Source organism: Meriones unguiculatus, chromosome 16 (assembly GCF_030254825.1).
Source record: "Meriones unguiculatus strain TT.TT164.6M chromosome 16, Bangor_MerUng_6.1, whole genome shotgun sequence".
Taxonomy (NCBI): domain Eukaryota; kingdom Metazoa; phylum Chordata; class Mammalia; order Rodentia; family Muridae; genus Meriones; species Meriones unguiculatus.
Window position 1 is genome coordinate 17,481,513 of NC_083363.1, and position 18,020 is coordinate 17,499,532.

Consider the following 18,020-nt stretch of genomic DNA (forward strand, 5'->3'; position numbering starts at 1 on the left):
CACAAGCTTTTAAGGAATCTCAGATCTTAAAACACTCTTACAAGGTCAGAGAACAGGATGAGGGAAGCAGAGAAAGAGAGAAATGGGTTTCTGGGACTTTCTTCAGGGAGATGTATGTGAATGTTGGTTCCTCTCCTCCCTTCCTTTCCTGAAGAAGACTTGTTCTAGTCAGAGTTACTACAGTTGTGATGAAACACCATAACCAAAAGCAACTTGGGAAAGAAAGGTCATATTTGGCTTAATCTTGCACATTGTAGTCTATTGTTGAAGGAAGTCAGGACAGGAACACAAACAGGACAGAAACCTGGAGGCAGGAGCTGATGCAGAGGCCATAGAGAGGTGCTGCTTGCTGGCTTGCTCTTCGTGGCTTGCTCAGCCTGCTTTCTTATAGATCCCAGGACCACCGTCTCAGGGATGGCACCACCCATAATGGGCTGGTCCCTCCCTCACCAATCACAGATTAAGAAAATTCCCTACAGCTAGATCTTCTGGAGGCATTTCCTCAATTGAAGGTCCCTCCTTTCAGATGACTCTAGCTTACATCAAGTTGACATAAAAAACCAGCCAGGATCAGAGCGTAGCCACAGCCTTTGTAAAGTGCAAGTTGAGAGCCAAGGAAATCCCCTGCAGGACATTATGGCTACACCCTCTTCTGCTTCTGTCCTGGAGGTCTCTCTGTCCATCTCAGTCCACAACCCTTGAACTACGGCTGCCAGGAGAGGCTGCCAGGACCAGAATGCTGACCAGGAATGTCAAAAGCTGAACTGAGAACTGTCCAATCACTAAGGACGAAGCTTTCCGGAAATGGGACCCAGGGGATGTGTTAGAGGCCGAGGAGCATTCCACTGCTGTTTGTTCTGACACGCATGACTGTGTGACTCTGGCCAGTCCTCAGTGAGAAAACGAAAGCTCCATCAAGTCACTGAACTCCGAGCCAGGACTTCTGCTAACAGGCCCCTTACTTTGTGTGTGAGCTCACTTCACTATTTTTTTTCCCAGAGACACTTGGCAAGTCTGATTGGCTCTGGCAACTTCTTTTCTCAGGTCAACAAATATGACTTTATTCACAAGGAAAAAAGAGATGGAAGAGTAAAGGAAGGAAGGAAGGAAGGAAGGAAGGAAGGATAAAAGGAAGGAACAAATGAATGAATGAACGAATGAACTATGAAGGAAGGAAGGAAGGAACAAGGAAGGAACAAATGAATGAATGAACAAATGAACTAAGAAACGAAGGAAGGAAGGAAGGAAGGAAGGAGGGAGGGAGGGAGGGAGGGAGGGAGGGAGGGAGGGAGGGAGGGAAGGAAGGAAGGAGGGAAGGAAGGAAAGAAGGGAAGTCTACCCAGGTGGAGGAAGCCACCAGGTTGCTTCATGGGTGTTTGACCCTGTGGCCTCACACATGCTGAAGTCACATTCGGCTCTTGACATCTTCAAATTCAGAACTAGCAAACGGGGGTTCTGCATGTTCATTTTGCAAATGCAAGCAAACCCTTACTTCTCTGCAGCTGTGTCTGGGGGAAATGTATCTCATTTGCTAGTTTTCCTGGTGCTGGACCAAGTTCCTCACAAAAGCTCATCTCACTTTTAAAGAAGGGCTCATCTCGATTGTATTGTGAGGGCACGGCTCATCAGGGTGAAGACATGGCGGCAGGAGATGAGGCAGCTGGTCACATGACAACAGTGGCAGAGAACTAGAAGCAGAGAAATAGATGCTGGTGCTCAACTCCCCTTTCCCCTTTTACTTCAGCCCCGGGCCCACGGGTGGTGCTGCCCACATTTAGAGTGGATCTTCCCATTTCAATTATTTCAGGCTAAACTCCTTCAAAAACACTCCCGAAGGTCTGTTTCTATGGTGGGCCTAGATCCTGACAAGTTGACAAATTATTAACCAACACTCTGTGTATATTTGTGTATATGTGATTGGGCTTAGGTTTGTATGTATGTGTGTTGTTTTGTGTGTATGTGTATGTTTGCGTGTGTTTGTGTGTTTATGTGTCCATGCATATTTTTGTGTGTATGTGTGTTGGTAATTTTATGTGGTTTTTATGTGTTTATGTATTTGTGTGTGTGGTTTATGTGTATTTGTATATTTATATGTATACATAAGTTTGTATTTTATGTATATGTTTTATGTATATGTATGCTTTTGCATTTGTGTGCTTATGTGTTTGTGAATATCGTGTTTATGAATTTGTGTGTATATGTGTGTTTGTGTACATGTGTGTTTGTATGTATGTGTTTGTGTGTTTGCATGTGTTACCCATCAGTGTGTGTGTTTGTGTTGTCTGTTTGTGTGTCTGCGTATAGGTGGGATGCTTGCTGTACAGGAATTAGTGGCAAATGATGGGGAGAAGGAACAACACAGAGTGAAACTGGCAGTAAACGGGGAGCAAGAGTTTAACTTAAAAGTGGGCTACAGGATGCAGCTTCCCTGAGGTCTTCACCCATGACGAGGTGACACTTTCCAAAGAGAGAGGTGTTTGGGGGTGCCGTGCTCCTGTAACCCCTCATTGGCGCTGTATAAAAATACCCAGTACCTCATTGGTCTTTAAGTTGGAATTGCCCTCTGGTCTGTCGCTGAGGTTCTATCTGGAGCAAGTTGATGTTTGCTCATGTCTCCGCTGGACAAGTTAATGCTATAGATAGTGACCGGCAAAGAGTGCTAAATAACTCACTTGAGGCCTGGGTGGCTTCTGATGAAACATAGTCTCAGATAATACATAGAAAGTTACTCTAATCGAGGCATAGGCTATAAAGAGGCTGATAGATCTTTAAGGGGTTTAAGGCTGCCGTTCAATATTCTCGGCAATGTCACTTTGAGCTTGGTGACCTCCAACTCAGTTTCCTTCCCCGTAACCACCCCCCTCCCATGACATGAACTAACTCAGAAAGTTGCTTTTGTGAGTCAACAGGATTTAATAAACATTCAGCATTTATTGGATGTTCAGAATAAGGAATTAACACCACAATGGCATGAAACTTTTCCAGGATTTCCCGTTACACTTAGAGGTGGGGCGGGCACTAACCCTCTCTCTCTTACAGGTTTGATGATTTCTGGGAACTTGTTAAAAGCAGAGCTTTCCTCGATATTGAGTCCAGGATGGCTCCTGTAGTCATGTCCTCCAGAAAAAAACATCTCCCTCTGGCAAGTGGCCTCTGAGCCCTGGCTTGTTTGGCTCCTTCCCCCCTCCAAGGGTTACCCTAAGGTAAAACCCCAGAAAAAAAAAAAAAAGACAATTCTCATTGCCCATAACTCAAGGAATTTTTCTCTTAAGTATGTTCTCCAAAATATTCAGTTGTATCCAAGATAATTTCTAGATTGTTTAAATATATAAACAAACAGGGATGGCTAGTTTTATGTCAACTTGGCACAAGCTGGAGTCGTCTGAGAGGAAGGAACCTCAATTGAGAAAATGCCTCCCTAAGATCAGGACGCAGGCAAGCCTGTAGGGCATTTTTTTTTTAAATTAGCAAGAGATGTGGGAGGTCTCCGTCCATGGTGTCATTGTGGGTGGGGTCACCCCTGGCCTGGTGGTCCCGGCTTCTATAAGAAAGCAGGCTGAGCAAGCCAGGGGTAGGAAGCCAGTAAGCAGCACCCCTCTCTGCCTTCCGCATCAGCTCCTGCTTCCGGGTTCCTGTCCTGACTTCCTCTGATGACAAACAACGATGCAGAAGGTAAGCCAAGTGAATCCTCTCCTCCCATGCTGCTTCCGTCATGGTGTTTCACCACAGCAATGTTAAGTGTGACTAAGACACGACAGTTTGAAGATGGTCAAACTGGATGAAAATTGTGTAATAATCCATAGTGTGATGATGGTGTACTTAACTGTGGGGGGAAAAAAAAGCAGGATGGAATTTTGTTTGTTTTTAAATGATTCTTAGGTCAAGTACGTTTGAAAAGAAATAAGGTAACGTAGCACAAAATGGTTGTTAATGAGTTTGGCATTGAGGGATTTTTTTTTTAACACAGTAATTCTGGACAATAATGCAACGTGAAAATGTTTCATTGATTTATTTACTTTACTGGGCAGGGGTGCCATAGCATACATACACCCCCAGAATTAACATCTCTGTAGTCCGTTCTCTCCCACCATCTTGTAGGATCCAAAGCTCCAGTTCCTGTCTGCCGGCCTGATTCAAAGCTTCTGTACTCAGAGTGCTATCCTGTCCACCAAAAAAAAAAAAAAAAAAAAAAAAAAAAAAAAAAAAAAACAAAACAATCGTTTAAAAACTATTTAGAATCACTGGCATCCGGTGCTGACCCTTTCATCAAGTGAGGGTACCGTGTTTCAGTGTAAGCCCTTTAAGTACTCAAGGAAACAGGCTGGTGTAGTTTCTTTCTGCTTAGGGTAATGTCTGTCAAAGATAGACAGGAAATGAATCATGGGAGAAATAAATGCATGTTCCTAGAAATGACAACATTGAAGTGGGGGATCAATCGCTGGTAGAGGAAAAGCTAGCATTCTGGCTTTGAGCTCTTCATGGAGGGTTTCCCAGGAAGAAGGTTCCCACAGAGCTGCCATTCACCTGAAATGAATCTCATCCCTCTGGGTGATGGCCTCTTACCATCCAAGATGGCGACTCAATGTCAACATGAATGGCAGCCTGGCTTGGCATTTGCAGAGGCTCCGGGATTCGTGAATACCACACAGAACTGAGGTTCCTTCTCTGTTGAGTCACCAAGCTCTCACCAGAACAGCCAGAGCAGAATGGACTGTGTTCCCTACCCCTAGCAAGCTCCTGTATCCTTCCCCAGACAAGAAGCCCTGAGGGAGGGAAGGCTTCCTCAGCCTTTCCTGGAGACATAACCTTCTTTCCCAGGACCTTTAGCTCAGCTAAGTGGAGACACCTGGTGTCTGGTGTTGCAACTTCAAGAACATCAAAGAGTCTGGGCTGAAAATCAGGCCTCTCATTAAAAAAAAAAAAAAAAAAAAAAAAAAAAAAAAAAAAAGCCTTGCCCCAGACCCTTTCCAAAGCAGCAATTGGAATGGCAGCCCATTCTATCCCAAGGAGGCTCACTTCCCTCTCACTATCTCCACCATTCACACAAATGGTGGAGAAAATGAAAGAATTTACCATAATCACAGGGCAGTCAGAATGTGTTAGAAGCTGGGGAGAATAGGTCCCCCTTTCTGGCCTCTTCATTCTGTGGGCTGTTAAGTCCCAAGGGGCCAGATATCTGGTTGGTGTAATATCTGGTTGGTGATACTTAATAAGTAGCCAGAGTAGCAAAGTTTAAAAAAAAAAATTTTTTTTTAAGCCTAAACAAGGCCGAGAGAATATTAAAGTTTCACTAGGGAAGAAATATGGCCGCTGCCAGGAACTGATTAGTCATAAAACCCGAGGCATCCCGGCGTCCATCATCGCCCTGCTTTTAATGACTGAACTAAAAGAAGAGACATCAGTTTTCAAAATAAGGTTGTAAAAACGCTGTGCACAGATGAGGCCTCCAAATATTTTGATAGAACCCGAACAAACAAACAAACAAACAACCAAACAAAAAATACATATAGGAAAAAAAAATCATTGGGACAAATCACAAAACATATGTTGTTATGTTTTGCTCTAAAAACCATGAAGTTTACCCAGAACCCTATTATGGTAACTGCTTCGCTTTTCATGCATTCCTAAATTACCATGTAATCTAAAACCTTGTTTTCAGCTGCCCTATATTGGAAAGTCCCCTAAAAATACGCAGAGATGATGGCGGGCTCGAGTTCAGAAGGAAACCTGCCTGCTCGGCTATAAATGAAAGTGCTATTTATCAGGCCCACTCCTTTAAAACAACCACCACCTTTAGTCACACAGGGACCCGACGCGCTCAGGAAACGCCGAAACCAGGAGTTGTGTTTTAGGCTCTCTGCATTTTTCAAACACATGGATAGTTGGTGTAAAAATATATTCTTTTCCTGCAGGGACGTGACTGTAATTAGTGTGTGCCAAAACTCTCTCTCACTGAGATTTCATTGTCTTATCTCCTTGCAGCATCTTAATGCGATTTTATTTTACTTTGTCAAAGTCCTATTAACATAAATGTGTTCTCCGTAGCAAACAGAGTTCTTTTTTATGCAAAACAGGATTCAGCTGACTCTAATAAAACAGCTTGCAGTCTATTAGACTACAACAGTAATGTGCTTATTTTGTTTGTCAAATCAAGACCGCGTCAGAAGGCTCTAGACAAAGATTTGTCTTGTTTTCCAGAATAATTGCTAGGGTGGGGCTACATTACGATCTGTAAATGAATAGTATCGCTTAGAACAAACACTTCATATATCTTTTATCTTCCCCAGCACACAGTTCTGAGTTTTCTTTGAAATCCTTGCTCTACTTTTCCACATAAGTCATCAGAATGTTTCCAAAGAATTTTAACTGCCAGATTAATTATATCTTACAAACAAAGATAGATTGCTTACATTCTTTATTCAGAATCCCTGCCAGTATGGGGAACTGGCAACAAATTAATCTCTTTTGCAACCCTACAAAATGTTTTGCTATGAAAAGGCCTGGAAGGTAAATGGATCCTTTAAAAAAAAAAAAATCAGGTTGCTCATTCTGAAAGGCTAATCTGTAAGCAAAGAACAGAGGATTAAATGAATTTGACTACTCCCCAACCCTGTTTTTTCTTTTTTTTTTTTCTTCTTCTCCTTCTTAGCATCTAGGTTACAGCCCTCTGTTAATGTATTCGGTTAATTAAGTATTGCTGTGACCTTGTGGCAATTTCTGAAATCCAGGGAATTTTTTCCTTCTTGAAGGTCTGCCTCCCCCACAGGGCCGGGTGTGATCTGTTTGCAGTGAGTCTATGCACATCAGCTGCGCTTCTCTTACAAGCTTCTAGAATGTTTTAATAAATTTATCAACCAAAAATATTACAAACATTTCATTTCCTTTGCCTCAGACACATGCGCTTGCGCGTGCGCACATACACACAAACACACACACACACACACACACACACACACACACGACTGCCTGCATTGCAAATTCTTGCCAGTATGAATCACCCTAAGTAATATTTGCTTTAACTTTAGCGTGGTTCAACAAACAACCTTTATATGGCTGGACTTCAAAGAGAGGAGAAATGAAGGTTAGAAATGTGATAGGCGTAATCTATTATTAGGCATGAAACATTAAACCACTTTTAGCTATAACTCTAAAACCTGCATAATCTAGGTTTTTAACATACTGCGTATTTATTGTGCTTTCGCTTACACAAGCATTTATCTCCCTGTGTTTGGGAGAGAAATTCTTTCCACCGCACCGTGCGCCACTCTTTGGCTTAATTTTTCCTAATATTTAATTTAGAAGGGGGGAAAATGGTAATATTATAACAGGATTCGCGTGTGTCCCGGCCAAAATACTTAGTGTTCCTCCTTGAGTAAAATTAATCTGTTACCAGTCCCCTAACCTGCAAGTCAGGTTTCAGTAAAATAGGCTCCCAGGGAGGAGGGCAGAAGTGGGTAAGCCAGGCTGGGTAGGGAGATAAGATCTCTTTCTCTGACTAAATGGAGGGGGGTGTGGGGGAGCTGAAAAAAAAAAAAAAAAGTCACAACCCAGCCATGCTATCCAACGATAGAAAATAAGCTCAAAGCGTGTCTTAGCAGAAGTGTTTGAAGACATTTATTAGTTCCATCCATAACAGCACTCGCTGCAGGAACTGTAATTGTTAAAATCTGTACCACAATTATTTCTTTAATGGTGGCGGTGTTCTAGCTCCTTATTTTACTCTTTCCCCCCCTCCACATACATTTGCACTAAAGAGAGAGAGAGAGAGAGAGAGAGAGAGAGAGAGAGAGAGAAAACCTGTTATGAAATAAGTCAGATGTCAGGAGCGCTTTTTAGCACAAGAGAGCACAAGACGGCATCGGGCGGGAGCGTATGCACACGCAGGGACAAAAACACCATCAGTAACATTTTGTTCTTGATTCAATTTGCACTCCCTAATACAGTAGATTAAAAATAAGTCCAACTGTTAAACACATTAGTGTTCAGCCACACGGTTTTGGTGCCAGAAAAACAGATACTACTCCAGACCCAGCCTCTCTCTGCTAGACTTGAGGAGCCAGGGGAAATCTGACCCCCCTGGAAACCGGAGCCCCAAAGTCCACCCATGACCCTGCAGTTTGGGGATTCCTTATTTTCGTCTGGTGATGAAATCTCAGAACCATCTTTAATATTTTCTCACACTGGGTCAAAACTCAGCATCTCTCAGCAAGGCTGTAAGAAAATACCGGGTAAGAAAATGGAGAATGAATTGCTAATGACCATAATGAAGGCACTCGGGAAGTAATATTAAATTAAGCTGTTGCCAGCTGAGCAGGTATTCCCAAAACTTACATCTTTTGAAAAGAGTTCTAGGACACGCTCTCCCCTCCTCAAAAATTTGAAAAGACTGTGAGAGCTGGCTCCACAGTTCAGCGTGCCTGCTGCACCTGCAGAGGACCAAAGTTTGGTTCTCAGCACCCACACCAGGAGCCTCACAGCCATCTGTTATTCCAGGTCCTGAGGATCTGGTGCCCTCTTCTGGATGTCACAGGTACCTGCACTCACACATGCCCACACCTACAAGGGCGTTCATAGAATTAAAAATGAAGTAAAACTCCTATTTACAAAAATAACTAACTGAGACATCAGAATGGGTCCTCAGAGCTGACACTTCATAAACCATGTTTACTGAATGATACTCGATAAAGTTGGAAAGAGAGTTTGGCCAAAATCATGCTGGGCAGGGCCAACCTTGCTGGACATAGGATGTAAACACTGGCTTCCCCGGGCCTATTGATTGCTGTGGAAGCAAATGACCCTTTGAATTTATTAAAAAACAAAAAACTGGCTTCCAGAGAAATGGTTCAGCCGTTAGGTTAAAAGAACACAAGTTCAATTATATCAGGCAGCTCACAAACACTTTTAACTCCAGCCCTAAGCGAACCTGCTACCTCTGGCCTCTGTGGGTGTCTGCCCTGACACGTGTGTGCATTTTAAAAATAACTAAATTTTGTTAAAAGAAAACTAAATTAGTAGTTTAAAAACTGATAAAATTTTCAGACAATTATATTAATGTTCTTTACCTAAGTTGTGTGTTATTCCTTTTCCTGTTTTCTTCTATCATGTACCTTTGTTGTAACAAAAATACCTGGTCCCCTCCTTCCCACCAATTCTCCCCGCCCCCGGCATATTTTTCTGGTCTTTGGTCACTCTAACTTAATAGGTTACCTGTTGCTGACAGTCCATTTCACACAGATGTGTCGTTTTCTGGAAGCAAGGGGGGATGGGGTTGTAACATCTGTAAATCCACGAAGTAATAACTCACCAAAAGCAATGCAGATGCCAGCAGATATCACCAGAAAAAAAAAAGAGAAAGAAAGAAAGAAGGAAGGAAAGAAAGAAAGAAAGAACAGTTAATTGAAACTATTTGGAGCATGCAGTATTGAACAGTGAGACGGTTTCCGAGCAACACATATCTAAACATGGCTTGCCAAAGACCTGCACACATTTAATTTGTTCTACAAATTTGGTTAACCCAATAAAGTGTAAACATCAAACACTGGTCGTAGAGAGCATTAAACATTAACCAACTGAGACCTTAAAGACTTAAGCAGAACATTAAAACTAGAGGAGAAGATGGGCTAGGCAACTCTGGGAAATTAGGTTAAGAATCCAAAAGGGAATGTTTGTGGCTGGGTTGAAAAAAAAATACAGTAAAACTATTCTGAGATTGGTAATCATTTGTCTTCATGGACAGGCTATTTTCCCCCATGGGATCATATTTTTAAAATCTAGCAAACATACCAAAGTCAATTTGATTTTCTGATTGCTCGCCAGGATGAAATGTATTACCACCCAAATGAACCCTGAAAAAGGTTATTTCAATGGCTGTTCCCAGATCCATGAACCCTCAGATGGAACTGTGCCTTTTATCCATTGTGTGTGTGTGTGTCTGTGTGTGTGTGTGTGTGTGTGTTCATGAGTGCCCCACATTGCTTAGCCTAAAGCTCAAACCTTGTTAAGGTTCAATAAACCTTTGTTGAACAACAGAATGAAAACGCCTTCCAAGGAGATAAGGATGGCTTTCAGGCTCGCCCACTCAGATGTGTTCTTTACCTGAGGAAAGCCAGTCTTCTGAAGCAGAGCAATGAATGCTTAAGTCTGAAAGAGAAAAGAAAATAATATCATTTTCAAGTCTTTATGTCCTAAGTATCCGTGGCCTTACTAAGAACAGTTTTCCCTCAGGAGACTCTTTGGCACATTTTCTCTCTCATATTTTGCTCAGGTCCTGGGACATAGTTGGTGACAACTGTCCAAACTTCAGAAAACTCCTGGAGGTGCAGAAGGTAAATCAGCACTGGGCCAAGATTTCACTCCTAAGAAATTAAGTACAGCCGCCCACCTTCTTGTGGTTCAGAATAACTACTGCTGATGTAAAATGCAGAGGCACCCCTAAGAGTTCTGACTTAGTTCGTGTTCTTCTAGAGGCAGATCCTGAGACCATTTGAGTGTGAGAAGTTAGTTTGGGAGGCACAGAAAATACTATACTAAAATGAGAGGAGATGTAGAAAGAAGCCTATGCTAGGTGTGTTATCAAAGCAGCCACCATCGTGGGTGCCTGGATTTTAATACCAACGGAGGACTCTGGGAATCAGAGTAGAACATATACTGCAGAATTATCCCACCCAAGAGTGTATCTGGGAATTGATAGATCAACTGCCATCAGTCTTTGGGTAAATTTATTCCTAAAGGCATTCCTTTTCCCTCCCTCAAGCCAGCCATGAGGACAATCAAAGCAGGCTTTGGCGGAGACTCCTAAAGGAGAGAATGGAGAAGGTGCCAGGTGCCTGGGTCTTCCAGCAGAGTCAGGGACCATGAGGGGGGTTAGTCCCTGGAGGCCTCTTTGGTGAAACATCTTAATATAGCCAGTGACTGCTGAGAAGTTAGAATACAGTGCTTCTTGACTCCCGCATGGTGACTGCTAATATGTTAGAGGGACTGAATGAGAAAGCCTCCACAGGTGTGTTCTCCTCTCTGTTTAATGTGGAAATTGTTCAGATTTTTTTTTCCAAGAAGCTACATGATATAAGTTCAGGCTTTGGATCCAACAGACCAAAGTTTGAGTCGAAGACCTTGAATGTGTTACGTCATTTCTCTGTGTCTTTCCCTCTGTTTATAAAATGCTTATTTCACAGTGTTGATGACCTAAAGGTAGAAACTTAAATACCACTGTGTTTGCCACAGTTACTGTGGTGAGTGATCAGTGCTGCTGTAACAGCTCTGGTCTATGTTTGACACCAACCCTAGTCCTAACAGATCTTTAGGCATGTTGTTTAGCCTCTCAGACACAAGGCTGTAATACAAACAACACTGTTTACTGATTTTTCTCTAGAATCCAGAGTTTTAGGGACTAGGGAAGTAGTTCATTCAGGCCACTCAAGCATGACAAATTGAGTTGATTGAAGAGTCACATTTAAGATACACTTTCTAGCTTACATGGTCTTTTCATGTTTATTATCTTATTTCTGAACAGGAAAAGGGCTTCAAACTTAAAAATCAATGAAGAGGTGTTCTCCAGCACTACACATAACCCCAAGTCTGCTTTATGTTTGGCTTAACACTCTAAAATGAGCCAGAGACCTACAAAGGCTATACACAGCAGAGGCAGTGATCACCAGAGGCATGCCCAAGTAGGTCCTGTAGGCTTGTGTTCCGGATGACGTATCTGAGGATTAGGAACTAACCAAGATGAAAATGTCAAGAAGGAGCTATTGACTCACCCATGGCATGAGCATGGGTGCTCGCTGGAGTGGGTGGGCAAGCAGGGAAATACCAGCCTGATCCCTAGGGAGTGGGGTGTCTGCTAATCAGATCTCACCCCTAAGCCCCTGCCTGCAAGACTAGTTCACAGATGATAAAACTGAGGAAAGAAGAAGAAGAAGAAGAAGAAGAAGAAGAAGAGGAAGAGGAAGAGGAAGAGGAAGAGGAAGAGGAAGAGGAAGAAGAAGAAGAAGAAGAAGAAGAAGAAGAAGAAGAAGAAGAAGAAGAAGAAGAAGAAGAAGAAGAAGATTTCAGCCCAAACTACCAAAATACTGAAGCCCAGGATTGACTGGTGCCAGAGCATCTTAAATCTCTAGCCAACACTCACTTCCTATAATACCGCAACCCTTGTGTGCCATGCAAAATACAAAAGGAACCAGGGAGGCATCCCTGCAACTCAGGAGGAAGAGTTCTTGCCTGCCATGCATGCGACCGCGGGTTCAAGTCCCCCCCCCCCCCCATCATAGAAACAAGGCGCAGATGTGCACACTTTTAACCTTAGCCTTCAAGGGATGGAGGCAGGAAGATCAGAAATGCAGGGTCATCCTGAGCTACACATTAGTTCAAAGTCAGCCTGGGATTCAGGAGACATTGTCTCAAACACAAACCCACACACATAATGAAAGTCAAACCTATTGTATAATATATATTTCTATATCTTAGGCATCTGTGGGGAAATTTTTTTTCTTACAACCAATGATCGCCTGTTCATGCACTTAGCACTGAAATTATGAATATACTGTGTAAAGAGAAGACAAAATTGGGGTCATTAATTTTCCAAATTCTCTTATCCTAAGGTATTTCTGCCTTTCCAGAAGAATTTTAGCTAAGCCAACAAGAATAAATTTAAGCAGTTAGCGTGACATTTTTCTCTGGGTAACTTTTTTCTCCGTGTAACTTTTCTGTCCGTTGCACAAAATGAGCTCATTTCAAATTAGGGGATCTGAGAATCAACTCATAATTGCTAACTTACTATTCCCTCACGGAGCAGAACGCCTCATCTAAGCCATGGCATTCACTCCCAGGTCATTCAGATCTTTAGTAGATGTGAAGCTGGAGCCCTGAAGGGTATCAGACCTCCTCAATGTCAGGTTAAAGCTGGTAAGTGGAAGGGCCAACATTCAAAGCCACCTTTCTGATTCCAGTGCCCCTGTGCTCATCTACCATGGAGTCCCATATCCTCTCGCCTCTGTGTGGATTCCCACGTCCTCGTGTCTCTGTGACTCCTCACTTCTACTCACACAGACCCTACCACACGGGACAAACTCCGTGTTCTGAGTATCGTGAGCAGCAGTTTTTAATGCACTTCAGCAAACTTGGTTCCTAGGAATTCTTGAGAACAGACTTGGATTTTAAAATAAAAGGAAACTCTCCAAAAAGGAGCCTGGTTGTGATAGAATAGGATTTAAAAGTTGGATATATAATTGCACAAGGCATATGATTTCAATTTCTTAAGTATGTTTTTAAAAATTCCTAGAAAGTGTGTCAGTAAAATTTTATTTTCAGTAAACAAAATATTCTATATACAAATCCGTTACTTCCTGAGTACGTACTCTCTGTAATAACCAGCATGGGGAAAGTTCAAGAAAAGAGTACACCACATATCAAATGTAATCTCTATTTTTTTTTTTAATTCTCTAAAAGCAGGAAGTGTTACATGTATTGTCTGGAGGAAAAAAAAACGAATATTAATGTTTTCAGTCATCATGTCTTGGAGATAGGGCTGGGTTTTTTTGTTTGTTTGTTTTGTTTTCCTGGCCATTGTCTCTCTAACACCCACAGCAAGCTGTTGCTATGGCTGGTGTTTTGTTCTATTTATAAATCAGGAAGTTGGGTTCTGAAAAATTAAGGGGCACTTCCAGGGTCATGGGACTGAAGAGTGTCCAAAGTGGGGTTTCGGCTGCTTCTCACTCTAACTTGAGTCTTGTGCTACATCCCAGCCCGTGACACAAGTTGTTTAGGTTGTCATCCAGACATCTCTCTGTGACAGGAGCATGTGTTCTTCATTTTGTAGGGGACCGGAAAAACAATCTCATTGTCCCTCCCTAAATAAAAACTGTAGTAGAACTGCAGAGAGGAATGGCTACTGGCCTAGCCTACTTGGCAAGTTCCAGATCAGTGGGGGGGAGGGAACTGTCTTGTGAATTCGGGGTGCAGGGAGACACAATACCCGAAGCATGACACCTATGCTTGACCCCTGACCACTGCATTCACGTGCACACACACAAATGGGGGGGGGTACCCACCAATTCTCTGGTGGTGCTGCCTTTAAAAGCAGCTACTGGGGGAGCTAGGCCATCCTTCCGAGTGGGAGGAGTTGAGTGCCAACCAGGAGGACCCCAGATTCCACAGGGCAGCCCAGGTCACGCCAGGTGCCCCTATTCCATCAGGAGCCACTTTTCTTCTCTAGCTTTGGCCTCTGTCACAGACTCCACGTCAATCATTAGTGATGAAAAGAAAGTATGTGCAAGCGCCAAGAACCGTCTCCTTCCTTGAGAACATGCGGATGTCATTGCTAGAGCCAGGCCACAAAGTGGCCGGCGAGGCGGGTGCTGAAGCTGGCTCTGCTTCCAAGCTCATTAAACTTTGGAACGAGGTCCGTCCTTTGTGTGCATATGTGTTTCCAAGCTGTTTTGTGACACATTGTCAGGAATCAGGTACCCAGCCTCTGGAACTCTAGCTTTCAACAGCTGCTTTTACACTTCCCTTTCACACAATTAAACACCCCACGGTACTTAACAGAGCAATAACTCGCACATCAATAAAGCAATAAATAATCATGCACGGGCAAACTCGGGGGCCTAACCAGCAACCATGAGCAAGAGTTTTTGATTCATCAATCGGCTTAGATAACAGGAGAGCAAAAGTCTCTCAAGGCCTGGAGACAATCCACCAGACTCCTAGAATACCATCAGAAGAGCCGACCCAGTAGACAGCCATGGCAGAGGGAAACCCCATCTCCAGAAACTAGTTTAAAATGTTAAGGGGATAAAACAGTCCAGCTGTGAGGCAGGGGGCTGCCTGCTGAGGCATGGGCAACAGGGCTCTTCTGAACGTGACTCTTTACAGAGGAGCTGGAAGTTGGGGCTGCATGGGGACGGACCTAAAATGTCCTGCCCCTCCCCCATGTATTTGAGAAGAACCTCCAGAGATAGGGTGGGACCTCGGAGAAATGGGGACTGTTGAGTTTCCTGCCAAGCAGGTCACCCTATATAAGGATGCCAGTCCTAGGCTCTCAGCCCTAGGCCAAGACCAGCACAGGACTGAGGGGTAATCTGGAGAAATGCTAAGAAAATTGCATGCCTAGGATGACTTTCTCTTCTCTCTCTTTCTCTCTCTCTCTCTCTCTCTTTCTCTCTCTCATAGATCACCTGGATATCACAAATCTAAGTGTCTGGAATCAGGGCCCAGGAACTTGCATTTTATTTGTATATATGTGTGCATACATGTATGTGTGTATATGTGTATATGTTCCTATGTGTCTGTGCACTCATTGACCTGTGTGTGCACCTCTGTGGAGGTCAGAAGACATCCTTTTTTTTTTTTTTTAAACATAAGGGTCTCTCACTGGTCAAGCAGGCTAATCCAGCTGGCCAGTAGGCTCCAGGTATCTACCTATCACCATTTCCCCAGTGCTGGGATTACAAGTGTGGGCCACCATGCCCGGTGATTTTTGAACACTAGAATGCTGGGGACCAAACACAGGTTTTCATGCTTACTTAGCAAGCACCTTACCAACCCAGCCACCTCTCCACCCAGAAATTTGTATTTATGATATGCCCTTAGATGGTTCTACTTTGTGGCTCATGCAGACTTTTGTGTTGGAGACTACAGGGAATCTGTGCAGGGCCTCTTGAATTGAGTTAGCCTTGCCACGTGGAAGTACAAGGCTGATGTCAAGGTCTCCCGCAGCCCACGGTGTCAAATCGATCTCAGCGCTTCCAGTTTTCCAGAAAGTAAGCCACAGTCTGTTTGTTCAATAGTCACTGAACTATGGGAGGTTCGTGTGTATACAATCTCAGGGTATTCTGTAAATAACTGCCTCTGTTCCTTTCCTGTTACTGCGCTGAGACACCATTAAACAAGGTGCCTTAGAGAAGAGTTCATCGGGCTTACAGTTTCTGAGGGTGAGTCCATGACCATCATGGAGGAGCACATGGGAGTAGGCACAGAGGCATGTTGTTGTAGCTGTAGCACTGAGCTTAAATGTTGAGACAACTGTGAAACAGAAATAGAATGGTCTGGGAACAAAATGAGCACATTAGCACAGTCCCATAGCACCACGGAAAGACTTTTTTGTTGTGAACTTATGAATTTACTCAACTCAGTGCATTTTAATGGGCTGGAGTTAATGCTCTTGCTTCTCTCAGAGTGAGATGGATAGATGATACATAGATAGATAGATAGATAGATAGATAGATAGATAGATAGATAGATAGATATAGGCAGGCATATGGATGATGGAGAGAGAGATAGGCAGGCAAACAGACAGATAGACAGATAGGTATGTCTATGTCAATGTTGACATCATCTGTGCCTAGTGGGCCCTGACTCAGTTGGCTCTTGGTCCTTGTCACGTGGCACTTGAGACCCTTGGTAACTCTTCCCATGATGTAAAATTGTTCTCAGTGCCTTGGTCATTTGCTACCCCAAATATGATGTAACTACATTTCTAAAGAGTCCTGGCTTATTTTTGTGAGCAATTGTATTTAAGGATCGCATTCTGCAGCTCCAATTTTATCTACGGCATTTGTCAAGCTTTGGCATGAGAGTCACACTGAATAAAAGGTTTGGGTTCTAAAATATGCCTTTGAAAGTCACATATTTTAGTTTGCTGACAAATATCTGAGGGGGAGGGCGAAACTGGAAGTAAGAATGATTGTTTGGGTTTTGGTTTCAGGGGTTATGAGCCACGGTTGACTGACTCCATTGTTTCTCAGCCTGTGATATGGAAAAACATCATGACAGAAGGTGTGGCAGGATGGAGCCAAGCTGCAGCTGAGGGGACCAGGCATTTATGACCAAGACATTTCCCTAGTAACCTACTTCCTTCAACAAGGATCTGACATATTAAGCAAGTGGAAAAAAAAAAAAGGAAATACAAACATTCAATAAACACATAAAAATACAAACCCTTCTATCACTTAAGGAATTACAAATGAAGACTAGTTTTTAGCCTTCAATGTGCAAAATGTTTAAATTTAAAACACTACTCCAGATGGTGCCACAGGTAACAGAAATCAGGAACGCTCACAGCCTGGAGTCAGGATGTTAATTGTCCCAACTCTAAAGATTTCTAATGTGTTGACCCCTGACTTTGTAATCCCAGCAAACAGAAACAAAAGAAAATTACATGCACACACACACACACACACACACACATGCACTCTCTTTCTCTCTCTCTCACACACACACAGATAGCAAATTTGTTGCATAGTGTTTTCAATTGAATTAGAGACAAATAATAATTTAAATTTCCACTGGTAGAAAATGGCTAAATAAATTGTGATACACTCTATGGAACCTGATAGAGAATTTTTAGTAAATATTTAAGAAATTTAATAAATATTTTAGTAAATATTGCCTTCGTATGTAAAAAAGTATTTCTCATATCCATTCTCAGACAAATAATTATGAAGTTCTCATGTAAATGTGCATATTTGTTGGGGTAATCCTTTATACATTGTGCGAAAGTTGTCTCTGAATAATCAGTTGTTAATTGTCAAACTAGCAGAAAGCTGAGTACTGGCCAGATCTTGGTATTGTCATTCCTATTGCCCATCCCCGGCCTCATAATTTGTAAATATTCATCTTTTCCTTATTTGCTGATTGGCTTTAATAAAGATTTGACAGCCAATATCTGAGCAGGAAATGGAAGAAGGAACTTCCGTGCAAAGAGAGGCTCTCTGGGAGAAGAAATCAGATGCAGGAGATTCAGCCAGCAGATGGATGATTCAGAGCACAGCAGAGAGATAGACCTGACCACATTAAGAGATGTAGGCCAGAATTAGTGGGGTTACAGTAGCTGGAAAGAAGCTAGCTAAAGACTTAAGCTTCTAAATATATGAATCCCATGTCTTTATTTAAACATGAGGAGGTCTACAGAAAGTCTTATTATACATACTCATGATAGATAGATACATAGATATACAGGTAGATACATAGATGGGCACATGACAATAATGAAGTGAAGATGATATTTAGATAGAATGTAGAAGTTA

The 18,020-nt window shown here is 42.7% G+C and overlaps 1 long non-coding RNA gene across 1 annotated transcript; it reads right to left on the bottom strand.

The window, feature by feature from the left end:
- Positions 1–3,994: 3,994 nt before the first annotated feature.
- Positions 3,995–9,469, bottom strand: LOC132648221 (uncharacterized). Its single transcript, XR_009586592.1, has 2 exons — positions 9,208–9,469; positions 3,995–4,161 (listed from the first exon to the last, which is right to left on the bottom strand). It is a non-coding gene; the product is annotated as an uncharacterized LOC132648221 (long non-coding RNA).
- Between the last annotated feature and the right edge of the window lie 8,551 nt (positions 9,470–18,020).